General features: G+C 40.1%; 1 protein-coding gene across 2 annotated transcripts in view; it reads left to right on the forward strand.

The window, feature by feature from the left end:
• The window catches only part of PSMA1 (proteasome 20S subunit alpha 1), a 285,437-nt gene that overhangs the window by 169,633 nt on the left and 92,368 nt on the right, over window positions 1-23,436 (forward strand). The window lies entirely within an intron of this gene.

Genomic DNA, 23,436 nt, shown 5'->3' on the forward strand with positions numbered 1-23,436 from the left:
AGAAAGATAAATACCACATGATTTCACTTATATGTAAAATCTAAAGAACAAAATAAGTGAACAAAAAACAGAAACAGACTCATAGATGCAGAAAATAAACTGATGGTTGCCAGCGTGGATGGGAATTGGGGGGCTGGGTGAAAAAGGTGAAGGCATTAAGAAGTACAAATTGGTAGTTACAAAATAGTCACAGGAATTAAAGTACAGCATAGGGAATAGAGTCAATAATATAGTGGGTAGGATCACTTTGTAAATTACATAATTGTCTAACCACTATGCTGTACATCTAAAACTAATATAAAGTAATACTGAATATTAAAAGAAAACTATGGTTTCTCTATATCCAAAATATAAAGGTGGGCAAACGTAGGTTAATAATAATAAATAGTACATTAATTAATAATACAAGAATAAACTCATTTTCATACTCACAGCTATAAACCTACTTTTGCCAACCACTGTGTATAGGCATCCTTCAGATTCATGTTTCAGATTGCCAACAGCAACCTTTGAATTATTTGTACTGAACTAAAGCAAACTCTCAGTGTTGACAAATAAAAATAAAAGGATTTACATCAAAGGACTGTTATCTGGAAAATAAAACGTAAAGCCCTCTTCATACTTCCCAGTTCTCCCTTAGCTTTCTTTCCACTGTCTTCCCAGGTCATTATAAAAGCCCAATTGTTTTAATAACCTATAGCTGGGATGCATCTCGCTGAACACTAACTCCAGCACCTGAGAGGATTCTAAAATAAAATGTAAGGACGTGACCGAAGAGCATTGGTTTACTTAACTAAAAATATGCACAAAAAGAATGAGCTAGCTATGTTTATAGCAACTCCCTTCTCTGTTTACAATCTTTGTCAAAGATTATTAGTAGGCTGCATTTCTTAGAGTTCAGATTAGTTAATGATTCTTTTGCCAGATTTAAACAACCAATAGAATTACTTAGCTCTTGTCTTTAGGTTTGAGAATATATGACCATTGTCTGTTGTGAAAAAAAGACCTGAAGTCACAGCATACCTTTGACTTTTCTCGGCACTCTATGCTCTAGCCTTTTACCTGACTTTGCCTGCCCTCACATTTTGGCCCACGATCTCTCCACTAGAATCATTCTCCCAGTTGGATGATCCATGACAGGAAATCCTAGTGCTTACCACCCAGCTCCCACGGCATTCTGGTGCAATGCAACCCCCTGTGTATTCCTATACTCTAATAGTGAGGTCCTTGCCCTCCAGCTCTAAAGACCCAGTTTTCCCATGTGCCTGAGTTCGTAGCATGAAAATTTTGTTTTGTTCTCCATTTTAGGTGCCCACACCAATAAGCTGGCAATGCCCCTCATTAATTTTGGAAGAACTAAAACCTAGGTCTTTCTGGTATTAGGGCCAAAAGCTCTGCCCCTAAACACTAGTCCAGGCTAAGGACCTCACTGACAGACATTCTAGATGCCGCCGCCTACCCACATGTCTAACCTTACAAGCACCAGTTGAGATGTCCTGTTACTGGGCTCAACCCAACTGTTAAAACACTCACTTCTTCATCTGAGACCTGTGTTGCTTATCATTGCTGAATTGGAAGTTACCCTCTCTGTGAATTCTCTTGTTCTCTTCTTGAATATTCATCCACAGGAAGCCGAAATAACAAATGGGCCTCATTTTAGGTCTCAGATGCTCCCTCCACCTGCCATGTAAAAACCCCACCCTTTTACTTGTGGTTTTAATCTTTTTCAGAAGATAGAGCTATTTTCTAATTCTAAAATCCATATTTAAAGAAAATCCATTTTTAGAGTAGTATTCCCAGGAATTCCCTTCCAAAATTAAATATTTTTGAATGGATCAGAGCAGCTGCACCTTCGGTAACTCAATTATATTTATCATGGAATACACATGGGAATGGGTGGTACTGGGGGTTGGATGAGGGATAGGCCTCGGCCCAGTCATTATCACTGTCCCATGATCAGACAACTGACTCCTCAGGATGGTTTATGGAGCAGCCTCTAGAGATTTGCTCAGAGACGTTGAAAAGCAGGGAAAAATTATTACCAGTTTTTAAGAGCTTTTTATTACTGTTTCCATCCTGCATAGTCACCTCTCAACCATGGTTTTCAGACGTTTCTCAAAAGAAATATGCAAATAAAAACGGACTGCTCTTATTGAAGTGGAAGTGTCTGGGCCCAGGTCTCTGACACCTTCTCCTCTGACCTGAAGCCCCTCTTTGGAACCCGTGGGCAAGAAGAAAGGGGGAGAGGGAGAGAAAAGAAAGAAAGAATTTAAATTTCTAAAAATAGGGCATAAAAAGTGGATTTGGGAAAATGCTTAGAACTGAGTGCTCTTTCTAAAGTAGTTTTTTTCAGAATTCAGTAATAAAGCAGCCTTGATTTCTTAGGGATAATGATTTAAAGCAGTCTGACAAATTCTAAATATCAAAGTTTAAGGAATGGCAAGTAAATTCACCAGTATCACTGAGATTCCAAATTCCTAAAACTAGAGCTTTCCCTAAGATAAATAAAAACCTAAAAAGTTTTTGAAAGAAGGAGAGAGTTAACATTTTCAATCACACATTTAAAAATAAAAACAGCCCTGGCTGGTGTTCCTAAGTGGTTACAGCTTTTCTCTCTCTCTCTCTCTTTCTCTCTTTCTGCCTCCCTCCCTCCTCTCCTCTCCCCGCCCCGCCCCCCCCACCCCCCCAACCCCAAGGATATCAGAGTTTGATTTCTGGTCAAGGGCACATACCTGGGTTGCAGGTCAATCCCCACCCAATAGGGGCTCCTTTGGGAGGCAACCAATCAATGTGTCTCTCTCACATAGATGTTTCTCTCCCTCCACTCCCTCTCTTCCTCTCCCTCCCTTCCTCCATTCCACTCTCTAAGAAGCAATGGAAAAAATATCCTCTGTCCTTCGGTGAGGATTAATTTAAAAATTTTTTTAAAAAACAGCAGACAGGTTTTTCTCTATGGAAAGGATCCTTCTGGTTCCAGTGTGCGGGGGAACTTGGTGCCTACGTGCGCAAACAAAACCTATTTCCCTTCCGGCTAGCACTCATCTCAGAATCTGAACCTCACTTTGACTCACTGTTCAGTTCATCTCAACAATATTTATTGAGTGCTCACTATATGCAGAGCACTGTGTGAGATGCCACTTAGAACATTAAAAAACTATGAAGTTCTTTATAGAACTAACTTCCTCAAGCTGCAGCTTTATGTGGGAATGCACATAGGCTACTAAAGAGCACAGGGAATATTTGAAAAAACTGTGGGAAACAGTGCTTTGAGAACTACTAAAGAAGAGAATTATTCTTTTCCCATCTTCCCACTGTGTGGTTCTCTCAGCTTGTTTTCACAATTTGTTTCTCCTCTGCCAATTCCAGTTCTCTCCCCTGTGTCTGTTTGGATGGCTGTCTTCCTGTCTCTTTCTCCTCTTCCTGCCTTCTCTCTTTCATCTCTGTGTTTAATTCCCTTACTTTTACTTCCTTGGTATGTACTACTCCCCTCCACCAACATTTAATTTCTCTCTTAGTGAATGTGTTCATTATTTCAGTGTTTATCAAGTGCCTGGCACTGTGCTGGCTGACAGGGATACAATGATGAAAGGTATGGTTTCTTCCCTTCAGGGTTCATAGTGAAAGCTAGAAAAGTAAAAAGACTACTAGCGCCCAGTATGATAGGAACTGTGATGTAGAGGCAAGTATACTCAGTGTACTCTGGGAGCTCAATAGAGGGACCCCTAACCCAAACCAGAGTAGGAGTATCAGGTACAGAGTAGTGCTCTTGAGAAAGATTTCTGGGCATGATATTAAAAGACTAGAGGCCCGGTGCACGAAATTCGTGCATGGGGGTGGAGGGGTCCCCCTCAGCCCAGCCTGCACCCTCTCCAATCTGGGACCCCTCGGGGGATGTCCGACTGCCGGTTTAGGCCCGATCCCAGGGATTGGGCCTAAACCGGCAGTCAGACATCCCTCTCACATTTCTGGATCACTGGCTCCTAATTGCTCACCTGCCTGCCTGCCTGGTTGCCCCTAACTGCCCCCCCCACCCCGCTGGCCTGATCACCCCTCACTGCCTCTGTGTGCCTGCCTGATTGCCCCTAACTGCCCCCTCTGCCAGCCTGGTTGCCCTCAACTGCCCCCTCCACCAGCCTAGTCACCCCTCACTGCCCCCTCTGCCAGCCTAATCACACCCAACTGCCCCCCCTGCTGGCCTGGTTGTCCCCAACTGCACCCTCCCCCCCGCCAGCCTGGCCACCCCTAACTGCCCCCCCTGCCAGCCTGGTTGCCCCCAACTGACCCCCTCTGCCAGTCTGGTCACCCCTAAGTGCCCCCCCTGCCGGCCTTGTCACCCCCAACTGCCCTCCCCCCCACCAGCCTGGTCATCCCTCATGGCCCCCCCACCTGCCTGGTTGCCTCACACAGCCTGCTGTTCAGTCGTTTGGTCATCCCTCACTAACCCCCCTGCCGGCCTGGTCATAGACAGCCATCTTGTGAGGGCATGAGGGTTAATTTGCATATTACATCTTTATTATATAGGATAAGTCAAACTTACCTAAATAAAGTAGGGAGAAAAGATAATCTGGGCAAAGGAAGCAAGCAAGTGTAAAAATCTAGAGGAAAGCAATTATGGTGCATTTGGATAATTTCAAGTGTCCTGTGGCTGGCTCATAAAGTATGAGGGGCCAAGAACAAAAGTATAAGGTATGAGAAGGCCAGAGTCATGGTGTGGTCTTAAAATAAAACTGGAGTTTATTGTTCCTATTAGTTAGATAAAGGTGTATGTTGTTATCAGGTTTCTTTATTTGCATGGCTACCTCATCAATATGCACTTCGAACACAAGAATTCTGCCTTATTCAGTCTTAGCTCAGTCTCCGTGCCATGCTTAGCACAATACTCAGTTAATGCTAAAAAAATTTTTGTTTGTATTTTTCAAAAATTTTTTAATAATTCAGAATTTTTAGTTGTATGTCATTTGGTTTTATTATTTAATCAATGAATTTTAATAGAAACTCTTAATATATAACTTAATATAAAAATTTCCAGATTGTTATTGAAAAATATTTTTCTTAATATTCATATGCACAAAATCAGTAAAAGAACAATTTCTCTTAGATTGACAGAAAACATTATACATAAAATAAATGTTTAAGAGATGTGTGAGTGAACTTTTTTAAACTCAAGTGATGGCACCTGGATTTCTTTTGCTATGAAAGAGTATATTCTACTACTTTAAGAATTTTCCTTTTTATATTTCTAGTTGTCAGACAACAGTTGTATCTATGCCACAAATCCTCTATATTTAAAAAAACACAAACAGGTAAAAGTATTAAATCTTTAATTACTAATCTGAAAAATCCTGGATTTTTCGTATTTAAACCTGAACCTTGAACAATAAACAGCAATGCAAACTCTTTCCAAGTTTTCCTGTTCCCTCCATAGACAAGTAGTAGTTTCTTCAGCTCTGGCTACCCTAGCAGATCTGAAGGATCACAGCCATGACGGTGGCAGCCTACCGTTGACACTGAACTTGCGGTTAATTGTGGAGTTCTGCCACAAAACCACCTCACTACCACAAGCTGGATTCTTGCCCAGGAGAACGACAAACTGCCAGGCCAACCAATATACAGGAGGCAGCAAGAGCAAACTGCCTTTTACCCCAGACAGCAGTCATTTCTGGATTCCAAATGGAGCCAGAAGCAGGGAACACCAAAGAAAAATTTAGAAGTATGCTTTCTCCACTAACCTAGTTCAAATCTATTCACATTGTTTTACAAGACAAGCTCAAAAATATTCACCCATTATCTGACATCATCAATGCAGTGTGAGAGTATTCATTAGTAAATTTTAAAAATAAGCATTGAGATTGAGCATAAAATTATAGTTATACTAGAGGCCTGATGCACGAATTAGGATCTGGCCACCCCGCCCCAATGGGGGGAGGGAGAGTGGCTGCAGGCAGTTGGCAGGCTGGCCCCGCCCCCTTGTCGAACTCCCGGTTGAACTCCTGCTCAAACTCCCGAGTGGAAGGGACAATTTTCATATTAGCCTTTTATTATACTAGGGTATAGGATTGTTAACTAATAAGTGAGCCATCTACCTATGATATTGCAAATAGGAGCAAATAATGTGTCTTTGTGTGTGTTACTGAACTGCACACAGCAGCATGGCAGCTCTGGGAACTTTGAAAGGCAGGACAGCTTGCTGGGAAGGAAGGAAACATTAGCGTCAGTCAGATCTGGTTACCCTTTGTAGCTCTGTGACCTTGGAGATTACTTAATGTCTCATGTTACCTACCTCATCTACAAAATGGGAATAACAATGTCCACCTTATAGGGTCATTGTTATGGATTAAATTAAACTAATATGACTTAACAATGACTAGATACTCAGTAAATGTAAATTTGATTCATTCTTCTTACACCCTATCCTCTTCCTTATCCCTTCCCAACCTTTCAGCACTTTCCAGGATCCTATCACTTCTGAGTTTTTCCAAGAAGATTCCCCAGGTTACATCACCTGTTCAACTTGGTTTCAAGGCTTGCTTTCAATGACATTTTGTTCAACTAAGCTTTTGTCTTTTTATCTATGCAATCAAATAAAACAGGTAAATTAGCAGCTCTCATCACAAGGCAAGTGCTACAGAGATTTTTATGCATACTGTAAATGCAAAAAAAATTAATACATTAATTTTTCAAGTAATGGCTGCATGTTAGTATCATAATTTTGTGGGCCTACATATCTTATGTCTCATTTTGCTGAAAAGATGTTGATTTAGGGCCTATATGTGGTCACTTGGTGTAACAGAAAAAAAAATCAAACCTTAACAACCAATTCTGTCCATAATGGCATTAAACATAGTGAAGACAAGAAAACATCTATGCTTACAAAAATTTATTCATTCATTCAGCATGTGCCAACCATTGCCCTAGATACTAAAAGTACAAATATGAATAAGATATAGTCCCTGCCCTCAGTTTGGTGGGGGAAAATATGTAAACAAGTGTAGCACAGTATGAAATGCTCAAATATAGCTCTGACCAAGTACACTGGTGAAACAAAGAGAAGTTCACAGATGAAGGATGCTAGCCTGGGTATTAAAAAATAAATAGGGGTTTCCAAGTAGACAAGAAGGTAGAGCATTCCAGACAGGGAACAGTATTTGCAAAGACACAGAGACATAAAACAGCATGGGCATTTCAGGAACTGACTTGGGATGGAGGGAAGAAGGGAACAGAGAAATGAGGCTGGATACATGGGTGGATATCAAATCATGGGGAGCCCTGTAGGCTGTCCTGGGGAGCCTGGAATTTATCCTGTAAGTGATAAGGAACTGTTAAAGATTTTTAGTCAGGGAACAGGTATAGTCAATTTTTTCTGGCATGCTTAATTTTAATGTGCATTTTAAATCTCAATGCTGGTACTGCATGAAGAATGGTTTGGAAGAATGTGAAACCAAAGCCAGGAAAATCATTTAAGAAATCTTAATTACAGGCCAGATGAAGCTAAGCTTCTGTAAGACAAGGGCAGTACGCCTGGAAAGGAAGAATTTAATTAATATATAGCAACTATAGAACTTTCTGATCAATTCCATAGAGGGAAAAGGGGGATGCAAAGAGAGTTCCCTAGGTCTAGCTTAGGGCCTAGAATATCTTGTAGCCATTAACCAGGATAAGAAGAACTAGAGAAGTCACAGAGTAAAGACCATGGGTTTCATTCCGAACAGGTTGAATCCAAGTTGAGATGTTCCTGGGTAGTTGGATATACGAGTCTGAAGTTCAAGAGAGCAGTCTGGACTACAGACATAGTTTGGAGGCCTGGGGTGGAACCCTGGGAGGAAAATGAGACATCCCCCAGGAGAGTACATAGTGTGAGAAAAGAAGAAGATCAATGTCTGTACTTTGAGGAACACCAACATATAAGGGACAAGGAACAAAGAATTGCTCAAAAGGATGACTGTAAAGGAAGTGGCAATGTTAGAAAGAGAATCAGGCAAGAATGGTGTTACGTACCAAAGTAAGAAAGTTTCAAGAAGGGGGACAAAAAAAAAAACACACATAATGCTACATCCTAAAAAGAGGAGGACAGGAAACTATCCACGTCATTGTTAACCTCATGTGGAACAGTGGCTGTGGTAGAAGCAGAAGCCAGATTGCAATGGATTGAGGAATGAATTAATATTTATGTTGACATTAAGAAAGGTTTCATTCTTGAAAGTCTAGTCAGGAAAAAGCTGTACCTTTAGTCACATCATTTTCTTTGTTAGTTTTAGCTAAAGAACATAAATAGCTTACTGATACAATATAAAGGTCACACACACACACACACACACACACACACACACACACATTCTCTCCTGTATAAAGAAATAAAACTGATTCCCCTTAACAGAAGACGTATTTACATTTTTATGGATAGGAATTATAAACTAGCACTTATTTTGTATTCATAGTGGTGTCCAATAAATAAAGGGATAAGAAGATGGTGAGGTTATTTAGAAAAAATGCTATTATATTTTGTATAATAAACAAATAACTGACATAGCTCTGAGAGATTTTTTAACTAAGCAGTTATTATCTAGTTTCAATAAGTAGTGCAATCAAAAATAAAAAGGTAGTGCAATCTTAGTCTGGTTCTTTTTTTCCCTTGTATTCCCTTTGAAGTCAGTGAGAAATCATTATGAAAAAACTTGGATGATAAGATCGTTTAAATGGTCTTGTTCAACATTCTTTATTTAATATCATGATATTTTCACCAGCCCTGGAAACAGTAAACAAGCCAGTAGCTCTAATGAAAAGCAAGGTGTAGATTTGTATATTTAGAGAATTTCTTTAACTATCTGGTCAGGTTTCAGACAAAAGCTGGTGTTTTTTTTTTAATGTCCTTTTCCTGCTAAATAACTAGGATTCATTGCAGTGCAGCAGTTAGCCTAACATCAGTCTTCACTAGAATTATGCTTGGACGGTTCCCAGTGACAACTCTCTAGCCTGGTTTGGTGCTTTGGTAACTATATTAAAGGTAAGTGCAAACTGTGAAAAATAACAAGAACCCTTATATAAATTCAAGGTTTTAATACTGTCTTTGGGGCTGTGTAATCATGTTTAAAAGGATGACTAACATCCACTCTAATATGGACAAGACTTTAAACCAATGAAAACTATGTTTTTTTAAACAGCAAACCTGGCGGCATGGCTGATTTTATTCCTTCCTTTGCGATCCCTCCTTTTTACAGGTGAAAAGGTTTATATCAAATTTCCTCTCATTATAACCTCTCAAATGTTGTCTGGACCAGCAACCCACTCTCTCTAAACAAATACCAGCCAACCAGGAAACCATGAAGTTTTATTGTGCTATAAAATAGACCAGACATTTCCAAACCTTCATAGGAATGAACCTGACTAAATCTTTACTAAAAATAATTTCAAAATAAACTGTAGGCTCCACGTTTCTCCAACAATCAAAATTCCTTCCTCCTTCATCAACGTCATTCTCAAGCTCTTTACTCTTTCAGAGCTATATCACAAGCAGTTTCTCTGGCCAAAATTCATAGTAAGAATTAAAGAGTCCACTTCTTTTGATTACTGGGATATAAGACTCGAGAAAAATGCTAGCTTTGTTCCTTGCAGACATTTACATTTATCAAAATTCTGTTTCCAATTTTCCTGTATACTACCAGCCCCTAAATCGTGAGCTACTTCTTGCAGTATATCAGGGTATAGAATGAATTTTTCAAAGAATTAAGTCAGAACTTCAGCTTAAGAAAATAGATTTCCTTTGATTCAATTTGGCAAATATTTATTTAAGCTCTGTTCTAGGTACCCTTAAGGAATGCGTGTTGAATGTATGGGTAAATGTTGCACGTGTGTGTGTAGCATATGTATATGTGTTTGGGGATGGATCAGTTGTCAAAGGCCAGCAGGGAAAAAGACATACACAAATAACTATGATGCAAAATCTAATATAACAAGAGATAGCTAGATTGCAATGGGGATCTGGAAAGGTGACATGAAGTAGGTAGGACTTAGAGTCCATCTTAACCCTGGCCCATGTGACTTGGTTGAATGTCTTCCCATGCACCAAAAGGTCACTGTTTCGATTCCCAGTCAGGGCACATGCCCAGGTTCTGGGTTTGGTCACCCATTGGGGTGTGTATGGGAGGCATTGATGTTTCTCTCTCTCTCCCTCTCCCTTCCTCTCTCTCTAAGAAGACAATAAAAACATATATTTTGTAAAAGTCCATCTTAAAGGATGAGTAGATTTTAAAAATGATAAAGGAGGGCATTTCAAGGAAGAAAAAAGAACATAAAAGTGAAGGAAGTGTTCATTGAACTACTATTTTATCAGAACATGAAGAATGATAAAAAAAAATTTTAATTATGATCATATAAGATCCTCTAATCCTCTATGTCTAATCCTCACAATAATCTCAAAGTAGAAATCGGGGCATGAAGAGATTACATAATTTGGCAAAGATTACGCATCCAGTAATTGGTGGAGCCAGGATTTACCCAGGTAGTGTGACTCAAAATCTTCTATGTGCTTTCCATTGTATCAGCAAGTATTAAACTTCAGTACACAAAAATCAGCTAGATAACTTTCACCCAATGGTAAAAATGCAGACTGCTGAACCCCAATCCCAAACATTCTGATTTAGTTAACCCCAGATGGGACTGAGGAATCTGCATTTCTACCAAGCCATCCTGATGCAGGAGGTCTGGGAACCACATTATCCAGAGGTAGGACAGGGCAATATTGAGTAGGACCTAGAATGACCTTGAACATACTTAATGCTTAGTGTCATATCCTGAATTTTGTCCCCCTCAAATTCATATGACAAAATCCTGTCTCCCAATGTGACTGTATATGCAGCTTGGGCCTTTAGAGAGGAAATTATGGTTAAATGAGGTCATAAGGGCAGGCCCTGATCTGAAATGACTGGTGTTTTATAAGAAGAGGAAGAGACACCTGGAATGTGCCTGCACAGGCACAAGTCATGACAGAACATGGCAAGAAGATGGCCATCTGCAAGCCAAGGAGGGAGGCCTCAGGAGAAACCAACCCTGCTGACACCTTGATCTTGGACTTCCAGCTCCCAGAACTGTGTTGTTTAAGTCACCCAGTCTGTGGTGTTTTCTTATGGTAGCCCTAGTAGACTAATACACTGAGTTAAATTATCTTCCTGAATCTCTTAAATTGCATACATCTATCATATATCAGAAGCTGTGCCAAAGAAGTTCCCTAATTATCATCACTATCATGAAAGCTCAAATCTACCTGACATCTTAAAATTTACAAAGCCTTTTTATATGCTCTGTTGCATGTGGACTTTGCAACAACCTCTGAGGTAAGCAAGACTCACTAAGATAATAGAACTTGTCTAGGTTTCTGACAGTTGGAGGGTTGACTTCAGCTCTTCTGATCCCAAATCTTAAGCTTACTTTTCCTACAGCATACATACTATAAAGTATAGTTATTATATAAAACACCCATCTGGGCAAATGTGTTTTTTTAGCTCTAGAGAGTAAATACCTCTACCCCTATTTTCTAGTAAAGATACGGCTCAGGAATTCAAAAGATGTACCCAAACGTTAATAGCAAAGATAAGATCAGAACACTATACAAGATTCCTAATGTCCAATTCTCATACCAAACAATTGACTGGACAATAATAAAATTCTCCCATTTATATAGATTGAGATTATGCTTTGGGTAAGGGCACACACTTTAAAAAAAATAAATATTTTTATTGATTTCAGAGAGGAGGGGAGAGGGAGAGAGAAATAGAAACAGCAATGATAAGAGAGAATCATTGATCAGCTGCCTCCCACACGCTCCACACTGGGGATCCAGCCCACAACCCAGGCATATGCCCTGACCGGGAATCAAACCATGATCTCCTGGTTCATAGGTTGATGCTCAACCGCTGAACCACGCCAACCAGGCTAAGGCACACACTTTTTTTTTTTGCAGTATTATATATTTTTTCTTTATTGATTAAGGTATTACATATGTGTCCTCATCCCCCCATTCCCCCCACCCCCTGCTCATGCCCGAACCCCCCTGGTGTCTGTGTCCATTGGTTAGGCTTATATGCATGCATACAAACCCTTTGGTTGATCTCTCCCCCTTACCCCCACTTTCCCCTGCCTTCCCTCTGAGGTTTGATGTTCTGATCGATGCTTCTCTGTCTGTGGATCTGTTTTTGTTCATCAGTGTATGTTGTTCATTATATTCCACAAATGAGTGAGATCATATGATATTTATCTTTCTCCAACTGACTTATTTCCCTTAGCATAATGCTCCAGGTCCACCCATGCTGTTGCAAATGGTAGCAGTTCCTTCCTTTTACAGCAGTGTAGTATTCCACTGTGTAGATGTACCACAGTTTTTTAAACCACTCATCTGCTGATGAGCACTTGGGCTGTTTCCAAATCTTAGCTATTGTAAATTGTGCTGCTATGAACATAGGGGTGCATATATCCTTTCTGATTGGTGTTTCTAGTTTCTTGGGATATATTCCTAGAAGTAGGATCAGTGGGTCAAATGGGAGTTCCATTTTTAGTTTTATGAGGAAACTCCATACTGTTCTTCACAGTGGCTGCACCAGTCTGCATTCCCACCAGCAGTGCACAAGGGTTCCTTTTTCTCCACATCCTCGCCAGCACTTGTCATTTATTGATTTGTTGATGATAGCCATTCTGACAGGTGTGAGATGTTACCTCATGGTTGTTTTCATTTGCACCTCTCAGATGATTAGTGACTTTGAGCATATTTTCATATGTCTCTTGCCCTTCTGTATGTCCTCTTTTGAAAAGTATCTATTTAGGTCTATTGCCCATTTTTTTGATTGGATTGTTTATATTCCTTTTGTTAAATTGCATGAGTTCCCTGTAAATGTTGGAGATTAAACCCTTATCAGAGATAACATTGGCAAATATGTTCTCCCATGCAGTGGGCATTCTTGTTGTTTTGTTGATGGTTTCTTTTGCTGTGCAGAAGCTTTTTATTTTGATGTAGTCCAATTTGTTTATTTTCTCTTTAGTTTCCATTGCCCTAGGAGCTGTATCAATAAAGATATTGCTACGACATATGTCTGAGATTTTGCTGCCTGTGGATTCCTCTCAGATTTTTATGGTTTTATTAAGTCCTTTATCCATTTTGAGTTTATTTTTGTGTATGGTGAAAGTTGGTGGTCTGGTTTCAATTTTTTTTGCATGTATCTGTCTAATTTTCCCAACACCATTTATTGAAGAGACTGTCTTGACTCCATTGTATGCTCTTGCCTCTTTTGTCAAATATTAATTGAGCATAGTGGTTTGGGTCAATTTCTGGGTTCTCTATCCTATTCCATTGGTCTATGTGTCTGTTCTTGTGCCAGTACCACGCAGTTTTTGTAATAGCTATAGGTTTGCTCAGACGCCAAGTGGCTTTGTAATATAGCTTGATATCTGGTATTGAGATCCCTCCTACTTTGTTCTTCTTTCTCAGAATTGCTGCAGCTATTCAGGGTCTTTATTATTATTATTATTATTATTATTATTCCAGATGAATTTTTGGAGAGTTCGTTCTAGGTCTGTGAAATATGCCGTTGGTATTTTAATGGGGAGTGCATTGAATCTGTAGATTGCTTTGGGTAGTATGAACATTTTAATGATGTTGCTTCTACCAATCCATGAGCATGGTATGGTCTTCCATCTGTTTATGTCTTCCTCTATCTATTTTTCAGTGTCCTGTAGTTTTCTGAGCACAAGTCTTTTACCTCCTTAGTTTATTCCTAGGTATCTTAATTGTTTTGGTGCAATGGTAAATGGGATTGTTTTTTAAATCTCTCTTTCTGTAAGTTCACTATTGGTGTATGAAAATGTAAGGTACACACTTTTGAGTGTTTTTTTTGTAATAGCTATAGGTTTGCTCAGACGCCAAGTGATACAAATTTGCAGAATACCAGACTGTACAATGGACTACATCTTAAGTAATAATAAACACTGTAAATAGGAAAAAAAAGTGAAAGAGCAGTTAAAGATGGAGGAAGTGATTCCTTTACTTTCATTTTCTTTTGCTAGCACTTCTCCTTTTTGGGGTAGCAAACATAATAAAGAAAATGTGAATTGATATTTGCATACAACAATGGAAACATTACCTGAGCACTTGCTAGAGATCCGGAATAGGAAGATAGATGCTAAACTAAGCCTGTCTGGTTCATACTATTTTCCTGTTAGTTCAGGTCTCATTTCCCCAATGGCATTATGTTAGTTTGTGCCAACATGGAATTAGACATGCATTAGATTTACTGGGAAATGCCTGAGAAGGATAAAGAAAGGAAAGACAGAGAAAGCAAGGAGAGCCTTCAAACTGTGGTGCAAGTCTGGCATCAATGAAAGGGGGCGGGGGAGAAAAGAGAATTAGGTAGAAAGCGCTTTGCACTACAGCACAGTTCTAAGGAAGTTTCAACCAGGCCAATGGGGAGTCCTTGAGACAAAGTCACATTTTGAAGAAATCTCTGTCTCACAGGAATGGGCTGGCATTAGTACCCCTGCAGCGCTCTCATTGGCTAGGAAAAGCCCTAGGGAAGTGTTGACTCAGTGTAAAAATTGGTGGATCCAGAAGGTAGGGGTTGGATCCAACAGTCAATTATGCTCCCCACAGCAAAATTTGAGTGGCACATTTTCATGATTGCCACAGTCCACCCCATGCTGTAGACAAATCTGCTTCCCTATGCAGATTTAGGGAACACATCCTCCATGGTTCCTATGGGCCTTTCCTCCTGAAAGAAAACTTAGAAGGAGGTTAGTGAGATGAACCAGAGCCTCCATTGCTGTGGTTGGTCTCTTGGGGCCATACCAGGTACTCATCCTCTCCCTCCTCTATTGTTCATTCTAAATCTCATCACCCTCAGCTGTCATCTTGGCAAGTCTTGGTTGCTTCCCTCATGGTGTCACCTAAACAAATCTTCATTCCTGATGGATCTTAATCCTTGGCAATCAGACCCTTTTCAAGTCAGGGTTGCTGCCCATGTCCATTCACAGTACACAGTGGCCAAAGAAGTACCAGAGGCTTCCAAGCAAATCATCTGAGTTCCATACCCATTCCTATCCCAGTATGTAAAAGTAGTACTACCTCTTCCTAATGATCAGGGTTTATTACCTGTCAAGATGGTACTCCTCTTCTCACCTAAAGTTCCCTGGCAGTATTCACAGCTTATAGTTCAATGAGGCACTTGCTCTGTCCCCTGATAAGAGTGCAATCCTTCTGGGACCAGAACCACCAGGCCAACAGAGTTGCAGACACAGGAAACTCAAAGATCCACCAGTGAGTTATGGGAAGTGATGGGAAGTGGGGCCATTTCTGATCCACCTCTTGGTGTCCATTGTGTTCTTCCTGCTGAAGACATGGCACCATATAGAAGAAGTCTCTGATTTAGCCTGGATCCCCATGTCATCCACCACAATTACAACAGCTCCCATCCCCTAGCTCATACCTATGGCTAAAGGGGATTGGGAGAGTTCCCATATAACCAGCTGCAGGAGGAGGAAAAATCCTGAGCTTTTCCCTGAAAAGGATGGCACTGCACCCTCTCAGTGTGTTGCTTCTGAGCTGTGCCTTTAGAAGGCAAGCCAGTTGGATGTTTCTAAATGGTGCAGTATATGATATGGTTAGTGCATCTCCATGGCTATGAGTCTAATCCTGCACCTCCTTCACAGTGAAGCAGGTCTCCTGTTCAGATGTTTTTTGTGTGGGATTCCATACCTGTGAATCAGGCATTCTTTAAGTGCCAGATTGTGGTGTTGGCTGTGGCACTGCAATCGTGAAAGACAAGACTGCACTCAGAATAGGTATCTATCCCTGTGAGGACAAACCACTTGCTCTTGTAGTTGACTTCCTAGCAAGTGGCCAGTTGGTCTCATCAAGAAATAATGACAGCCCTAACTGGTTTGGCTCAGTGGATAGAGCGCCGGCCTCCGGACTGAAGGGTCCCAGGTTCGATTCCGGGTGGCCAATGACAGAGGCTGGCTTATGTCTACTGATTCAGTTATTATATCTACTTAGTAATTCAGTACCTCTTTCATTGCAGATGCTTCCTGTTGGGTTGTAATATATGATACAAACTCTTCATGTTCATCTACGTGCCTCCACCTTCTTGTCTCCAATTCTTTTCTTTCCAGGCCACTTCCCATATCTGTATATACTGGACCACTTCTCATTCTACAAAAAGTAAGTGATTAGGGGCTCTGTTCACAGCTCCACCCATTGGAAAGACTACCCCTCCACTGTCTTTCAAGGCTATCCTTGAATGTGGCTATAATGCAGCCGTGGTCCATTCTATTTTATACCCACATACAGAACAGACCCATCCATAAATCAAGCTTGGGCTCTTAGTTCTCCTTCAGTTGGTCATATAGGATTCCCCAAATGGCCATAGGAGCAAGCTGAGGACCAGTACTATTGTGAGTGACATTCAGCTCAGGGCTATCTGCTCATGTAGTTTATTGTGTCCTCTCTAATGCTTAGGCTCAATCCCAGATGTATCATTTCCATATTACCATGGGCTAGTGCTGGACCTATCCAATTTATGATTTGATATATCTGATAGAACCCTTAGTGCTCCGTGAAGCGTTTTGCCTCTGCCAGGCCCAATAACTCACCAAGAGCTATTTCTCCAAAGGAATATATCTCTGTGCTGTAAATGGCATGGTCTTGCTCCAGAATCCCGGAGGCCTACATCATCATTCTCCCAATGGGTTTGCCATAAGATAACTGCATCTTTCCCCACCACTGATACCTCCAACACTGTAAGATCCCCTGGATTGTACTGCCCAAGTGATGAGGCTATTTGCCCTGTAGTGTGGACCTCACCACTCAAAGCTGGCAGCTTTCTATGTCAGTATATGGAATAGTATTTGTAAGTTTGGAATGTGTTGCATCCAGAACCCAAACAAGCTTACTGGGCACTGTGTTTCCTCCTTTGTGGTAGCAAATGCAAGATGCAGTAATTTTCTTTTACTTTGAAGGAGATATTTGTCATGTTTATGACCACTGGACCCCTACAAATTTCACTAAAGTGTCAGATCCCTGAATCATTTTTATTGATTTTTTTTAAGAGAGAGGAAGGGAAAGAAAGAGAGAGAGAGATAAATTTGTTGTTCCACTTATGTATGGATTCATTGGTTGATTCTTGTATGCACCCTGACTGGGGATCAAACCCAGAACTTTGGCATATCAGGACAACACTCTAATCAACTGAGCTACCCGGCCAGGGCCAGATCCCTGAATCTTTATAGGCTTTATCTTCAACCCTCTGGAACACTGTCTTATCACAACCTTCAGCATACCAGCCACTTCTTGCTCATCCTCAGTAATCAGCATGATGCCACCAATACCCAGGCCGTCCAGATCCCTCCATGCCCAGATGCCACTCAGTGGGATGTCCAAGCAGTCCAGATCCCTTCAAGAGTATAAGCGAGCAGGAGAGTAAATACAGCCCAGAGGCAAAAGCTTAAATGAATATTGTCTGCCCCACGGGAGTCTAAACTATTTCTGACTTTTCTCATTGGAATAGAAAGGAATGCATTTGCCATATAGATTGCCACATACTATGTGCCTGAAGCTTTATTAGTATGCTCTATCAACTATACCTTGTCCAGCAAATCAGCTGCAATTGGAGCTACTAATTGCTTGACTCTGAACTCCTAAAAGTTGGGTACCCAGCCTCATATATTTTTTTTATCTAAAGCACCTAGGACAGAACCGAGCACTTAGCAGACATTCTATAGATAGGGTTATTGTGAGCACTAAATGAGTTACTAAATATAAAGTGCCTACAACAGTGCCCCTAAACACACTCATTATCTCCTATTAATTTTATTTTTCCAGGTCATAGAGAACCATCAAAGATGATAGAGATGGGACATCAGGCTAACCCGTTGACTAGAGTTTTAAATGAAATATGAGAGATGGGAGTTTCCCTTTAAAGTGAAAGTGCCCAGAATATTTTTCCTTAGGGTCTGAGGTTTCCAAGGAAAACACAAAAGAAACATTATTGTAAAGCTGGGAAGAAATAACTGCTTATAGAAACAGACATTTAACCTAATAGGAAAAAATGGTGGTTACTATATGCCAATTCTTTACCAATGTTGCTATATTTGAATGAAATCTTAAAGTTGAAATTGTGACAAATGCTTCTCACTAATAATGAAATGAAACATGATCTTGAAATAAAATGAATAAATGCACTTGTGCTCAGCAGACATCTCACAAAAATGATCTTTTCCATTACCTAAATGTCTGTTTCCATATACATATAAAATAACACATACATTCACATTTTTCGTCTATGTCTGGAATAGGTCAGTGTAAAATGCAGTACAGGAAATTGAAAAAACATACAGGCCACACACACGCACACACGCACACATACACACACACTTCCAGTCTTTCTTAGGACAAATATGCTCTTGCATAATACCGTGATTGAGAGGACTCAAAGCCTTTATCGTCTGGCATTAGCTTTTAATGATCTTGATGATTGTCAGGGAACTCAAGTCTCATTTAACTTCCCCAACAATTGTCACAGTCACAGTGAGAGCTATGAAGTAATTGCAGGGTCTCTAAGAAGGGATGCACCCCTTGCTACTTTTAAGAAAGCTAATAAAAGAGTGTTGGATGAGGACTTCTTTCATCTGCAAAAAAAAACCCCAAAAAACACAACTGAGCCTCTAGGACAAGTCTCCAGTACTCACTCTCAGATATCAATATGCTATCTCACAACTAGGCTTAGATGACCTCAAAACTTTAAAAACTGCCTTGTCTTATTGCCAGTGTCTCTATTCTAACAGAGCCTTCCTGCACAGAATCACCAGACTGAATTTATTCCACCAGTGAGTCAGTTGCTTATTAGTGCTTTTGACATCCAGATGGTTTGAGACAAAGGCTAAACCAGGGGTAACTCCCAAGTGTAACCAGTGGAAACTCTTTTGCTGAGGGACTCTCGTCTACTGGGCTCTGGGCCAGCACATGGGCTTCTTTCGCAACCTCCCAATACTGCTGTGGCCATTTCTATAACCCTCGTAAGTTGTGTCACCTGAGAGGCCAAGAGTTAAACTGGCTGTACAGTCTGAACTGTGAAGGTTGGAAGTAAATCCAAATGGACCAATAGCCTGGATCTGTTTCATGAATAAACAGAGGAGTTCAGGCTCGGGACCCTATAAAGTTAAGTCAATATTAGTTAGAGAGGAAATCCTATTTGTTCTTTCTTCTACTATAGTTGCTTTAAAAAAAATACCAAAAACTCAAGTAGAGCTTTCTGGTATTTTATGGCTACAAATGCCATTTAAAACATACACGTGCACATATACACAAGCAAGTTTATAACCAAATAGAAATAAAATCATGATGCCTTTACTATTATGTACATGAGAGTTAAAGATATTTTCCTGATACTTTTCAATAATAGAACTTAAAATGTTTTTATTTATAGGAAATACTCATCTGGGTTCCGATACCATCTAGTCACCTTATCCTAAAATGATAAAGAGAAGTAAATGATTGCTATTAAAACCCTTATATGGCACATATTTCTCCCACTACTCTTTGCCTAGAAATTACATGTACCAAGGTCTGAATAATGCAGTGTTCAAAGTTCTAGGGTACTAGGACAGTGATTTCTAACCTTTTTCAAGTTGTAGCACTCTATCTTGTGTTTCTTAGATGTCAAAACTGTTCCTCCTGTGATACCATCCTCCATAGCCCAATCAAAAAGTATTATATGGAATTTTTAAAAAACCACTTAAATACGTTTAAATTTATCTTGCAGGGTTTTGTTTTGATGTTGATTTAAAAAAAAATTTCTCTTCTCTGAAGCCTGAGCCACCCACCTTAAAGCGTGGGCTAGGAATTAACCTCTCCTGCTGCTATATTCTTTTAGCTCTTTATATAAATCTACATTGCAGTATTTTAACATTGTATTTTTGCTGGTTAACTTTCAATCTTTCTCCCTTACTTAAATGCGAGGGCTGTGTTATATTCAACTTGTTTCCAGAATTTCGAGCACAGTGCCTAATACAGAGGAAGATTCAATACATGTTAGTTGAATGAATGAGTGAATGAATGAACAGTGCCCTTGGAGGCAGAGACACACCGAGGATGTAAAAATACAAAACAGGGAATAATTATTCTAGTAGTTTAAAGATGGACCATACAAGATCCTCTGTTCTAGAAATGGGTACACAACACTTTATAAACTGTGAAATCGTACATAATGTCACTGTTACTTATTATTTAACAGCCCTCAGGCAATGGTTTCTGAATTTGTGAATCAACAATCTATGAAAACAAGAATGAACCTGGCTTACTGGAATAGGAGGATCATGGAAGGATGAGTAAATGGAAGCAAATTGACACGAAGTTGTGCTGTAAACACAGTGAGAGCCCAGTTTTGGAAAACAGGGTCTTGCTTAAATTTTTCTTAATTATTCATTTCTGTGTCTTGGTTTATAAATGACCATTTCTCTAGGTGCTTAGGATTTGGACAATTTTTTTATAGCATTCCCAGAAATATGTGTTACCAGGTACAAAATACACAGGCTTGGCCGGTCAAGGAAACGTGTGTTACATTTGGATAACTCTATTGAGAGGCTAAAATAACTGACGTATTTTGGAGTGACCATTGGTAGTAAGCTTCAGCGGTTCTGGAAGATGCAATAAAAATAGCAGAGCAATTTGACAAGCTACTGTAGTTCAAATAGATGTTAGTCTAGCCAAAGTTCACAATTATGTCAATGAAGCTGGATTCCATCAAGTTAATAAGTAACTAAGGAAATAGTTAATTGAGATACAATCACAAACCAGAAAAACAGGATAAATTAAAGAAGTAAGAGGAATAATTACATTTCTCGATAGTCACATGCTATCAGACAGCAGAATCTGATGTCTGGAAGATAAAGCAGTCAGTATTTCATAATGGAAAAAAAAAGGCCATGGGCTATGGCATGAGTAATTCCATAAAGTCAGTCAAATGACAATCTTTCTGAAAAGCAGATGATATCCTACCCAAAGCAAGTTGCCTAAAACTACTGGAACATAGCTACTATATTACAAGCATCATCTGTGCAAGGTCACACTGCTAGTAAGTTGCAAAGTGGGTTTTCAAAATCAGGTTGAATGACACCAAAGTCCATGCCCTCTTTCTGCTGGAGAAGGCAATACCAAGATACCTGCTGAGCTGACAGGCTGTGTTGTTCCTTACCACCTTTTCCGATTCCAGTTTCAGAAAAGCCATGAAGAGCAGCAGCAGTACAGAGGAAGCTTTCAGCTTGTTCAGCTCACCTGCTAAGCCCTTACATTAAAAATAAAAGCCAGGAATTAAAGAGGTTGAGGATGAACTCAAACCAAGAAGCTAAAGTTCTGAAGCACCTAACCTATGTCTGAGTTAACAATGAATCCTTCTGTGTATTAATTTCTTCTGTATGTTCTGGAAATTAGAGAAAAACATCTATGTGTTCATTCTTTCACTTAACAAGCAATTATTCAATGTGTAACATCTGGCAGTTGCTGCAGATCCAGAGATTAACAGAAAAAGATTTCTGCGGTTAAGAAGTGCCTAGGCGAGGAAGGAAGAGGGAGATAGAAACAGACAAGCAAATAGTTATGGTACAATATGGCATTGATATTTAGAACTAAACGTGATAATAATAAGTAGTAAATATAGGGACATGAAATTAGGGGGGAAATCTCTCATCCCAATTTCCTTCATTGGGAAAAACTCTCATCCCAATGTTTCCTTCCAGGGAGTAAGGGGCTCCATTAATGTAATACCTCTAAACTTCCTCCAGCCGTCAACTCCTTTCCTCCCAGGAGAGGAGACTTTGCTTAATCTGATTGTTGAGGAGGAAAACAGAAAATGGGCATGCATAGGCAAGCCACTGCTTATCCTCTCTGCTCTTCCGTGTCCCAAGTTTTCCAGAGACAGGTCACATAAGGAAGCCTGCAGAAGCTCAGCACTGTCTGTGACTAGGGGTTCACTATTAGGAACGCTTCTTGTTCATAGATACAAATCATGTTCTCCAACGTCAGTTTCATCTATAACGAACGTGTTATATCTCAAGAGGGAATGGAGTGTAGGGGTTAGGTGCATAGACTCTGGAGCCAAACTGGCTAATACTCCAGATTTGCCATTTAATAATGGCCATGTGGCTTTGGGCACATTACTTAACCTTCCTGTGCTTCCATTCCTCCGCCTACAAAATGGAACTAAGACTCAGAAGTTGTTGTAAAGTTTGAGTTACCATGTATAAAGCACGTAATGTTCACACTTCCAGTTATGAAGTAAGTGCTCTGGAAGTTTGAGCTTTCATTTCTATTGTCATTATTATTTTTTAGTCCATCTGTATTCATCTTTTATTTCTCAGTCTGTTAGAAAACTTGGACAGGAATGAGAAGTGCTGTTTATTGAGATCCTCCAACTCTCATCTCCAATAGTTATAGAAGTTTAAGAAATCTTACACAGATCTTAGTCATTGCCCTTTAGCTCATAGTTCTTGGTCCCCTTAGTGGATAAAACTTGGATATCAGTGGATATAAAATGCCAGGCCAAGCATCTCAGACTTTAGTTCTAGTTGGACTGAGATTGAAAAAGCCACTTAATTAGTTGGGCCAGATTTTTCAGTCCTGCTTTCTGGTTTTCCTTTCAAGTGTAGGCTCCCCTTTCAATCAGATTGACTCCACTGATCAAGGCAGGCAGGTAGTTCAAAGATTACTCCCATGTTCCTCAGGTGTTCTGCACATTCCAGAGATCCTTCCTTGCTCTGGCGCCTGCATGTCCTACGCTGGCCTTTGCAAAGCCTAGAGTAGACAGGTGCTTTTCTACCTAGTCACAAGGATCCTTTCCCTGGATTCAGACCTACTGTAAGGAGTTTAATAAAAGAAATGGACAGGGAGGCAAAAATAATTGGAAAACAACATGTTAAGTACAGTTGAGGAGATATCTAAACGGTACCATAGGAGTGAACCAGTCAGGACAGGAAATAGATGGCATACTCAAAAGGAGTGATTAAAGAGAGTTTAATAAAGAATGTATTTACAAAGATGGAGGCAGAGTTAGAAATAACTAAGCATCAACAATGAGAAATTACTCCCTGAATAGGCAAAGGAATGGAGCTTTAACCAAAATTCAGAAAGAAAGCTCTAGCTATAAGGGAGATCTACCCAACAGGAACTCTTTCAAGAGATGCAGCCCCTGACAATCCAAGACGTAGGAGGAAGGGAGTTAGGGAAATATTACTACAATCTCACTCTCTTCTCCCCTCTGAACTTCTTTCAGGGCCTCCCATTGTTCAAATCCACCAGAAAGTCAGAGGGTAGGAAAACCTGGTTAATGTTGTTCAAAGAGGTCAGTCCCCAAGGTCCTACTTAGGGCAGGTGGAAAATGGTAGTAAGGGGATCTAGAGGGCAAAAAGAAC

Source organism: Myotis yumanensis, unplaced genomic scaffold, assembly GCF_028538775.1.
Source record: "Myotis yumanensis isolate MYYU_CA2020_CCGP unplaced genomic scaffold, mMyoYum1.0.hap1 SCAF_10, whole genome shotgun sequence".
In the NCBI taxonomy this organism is placed as follows: domain Eukaryota; kingdom Metazoa; phylum Chordata; class Mammalia; order Chiroptera; family Vespertilionidae; genus Myotis; species Myotis yumanensis.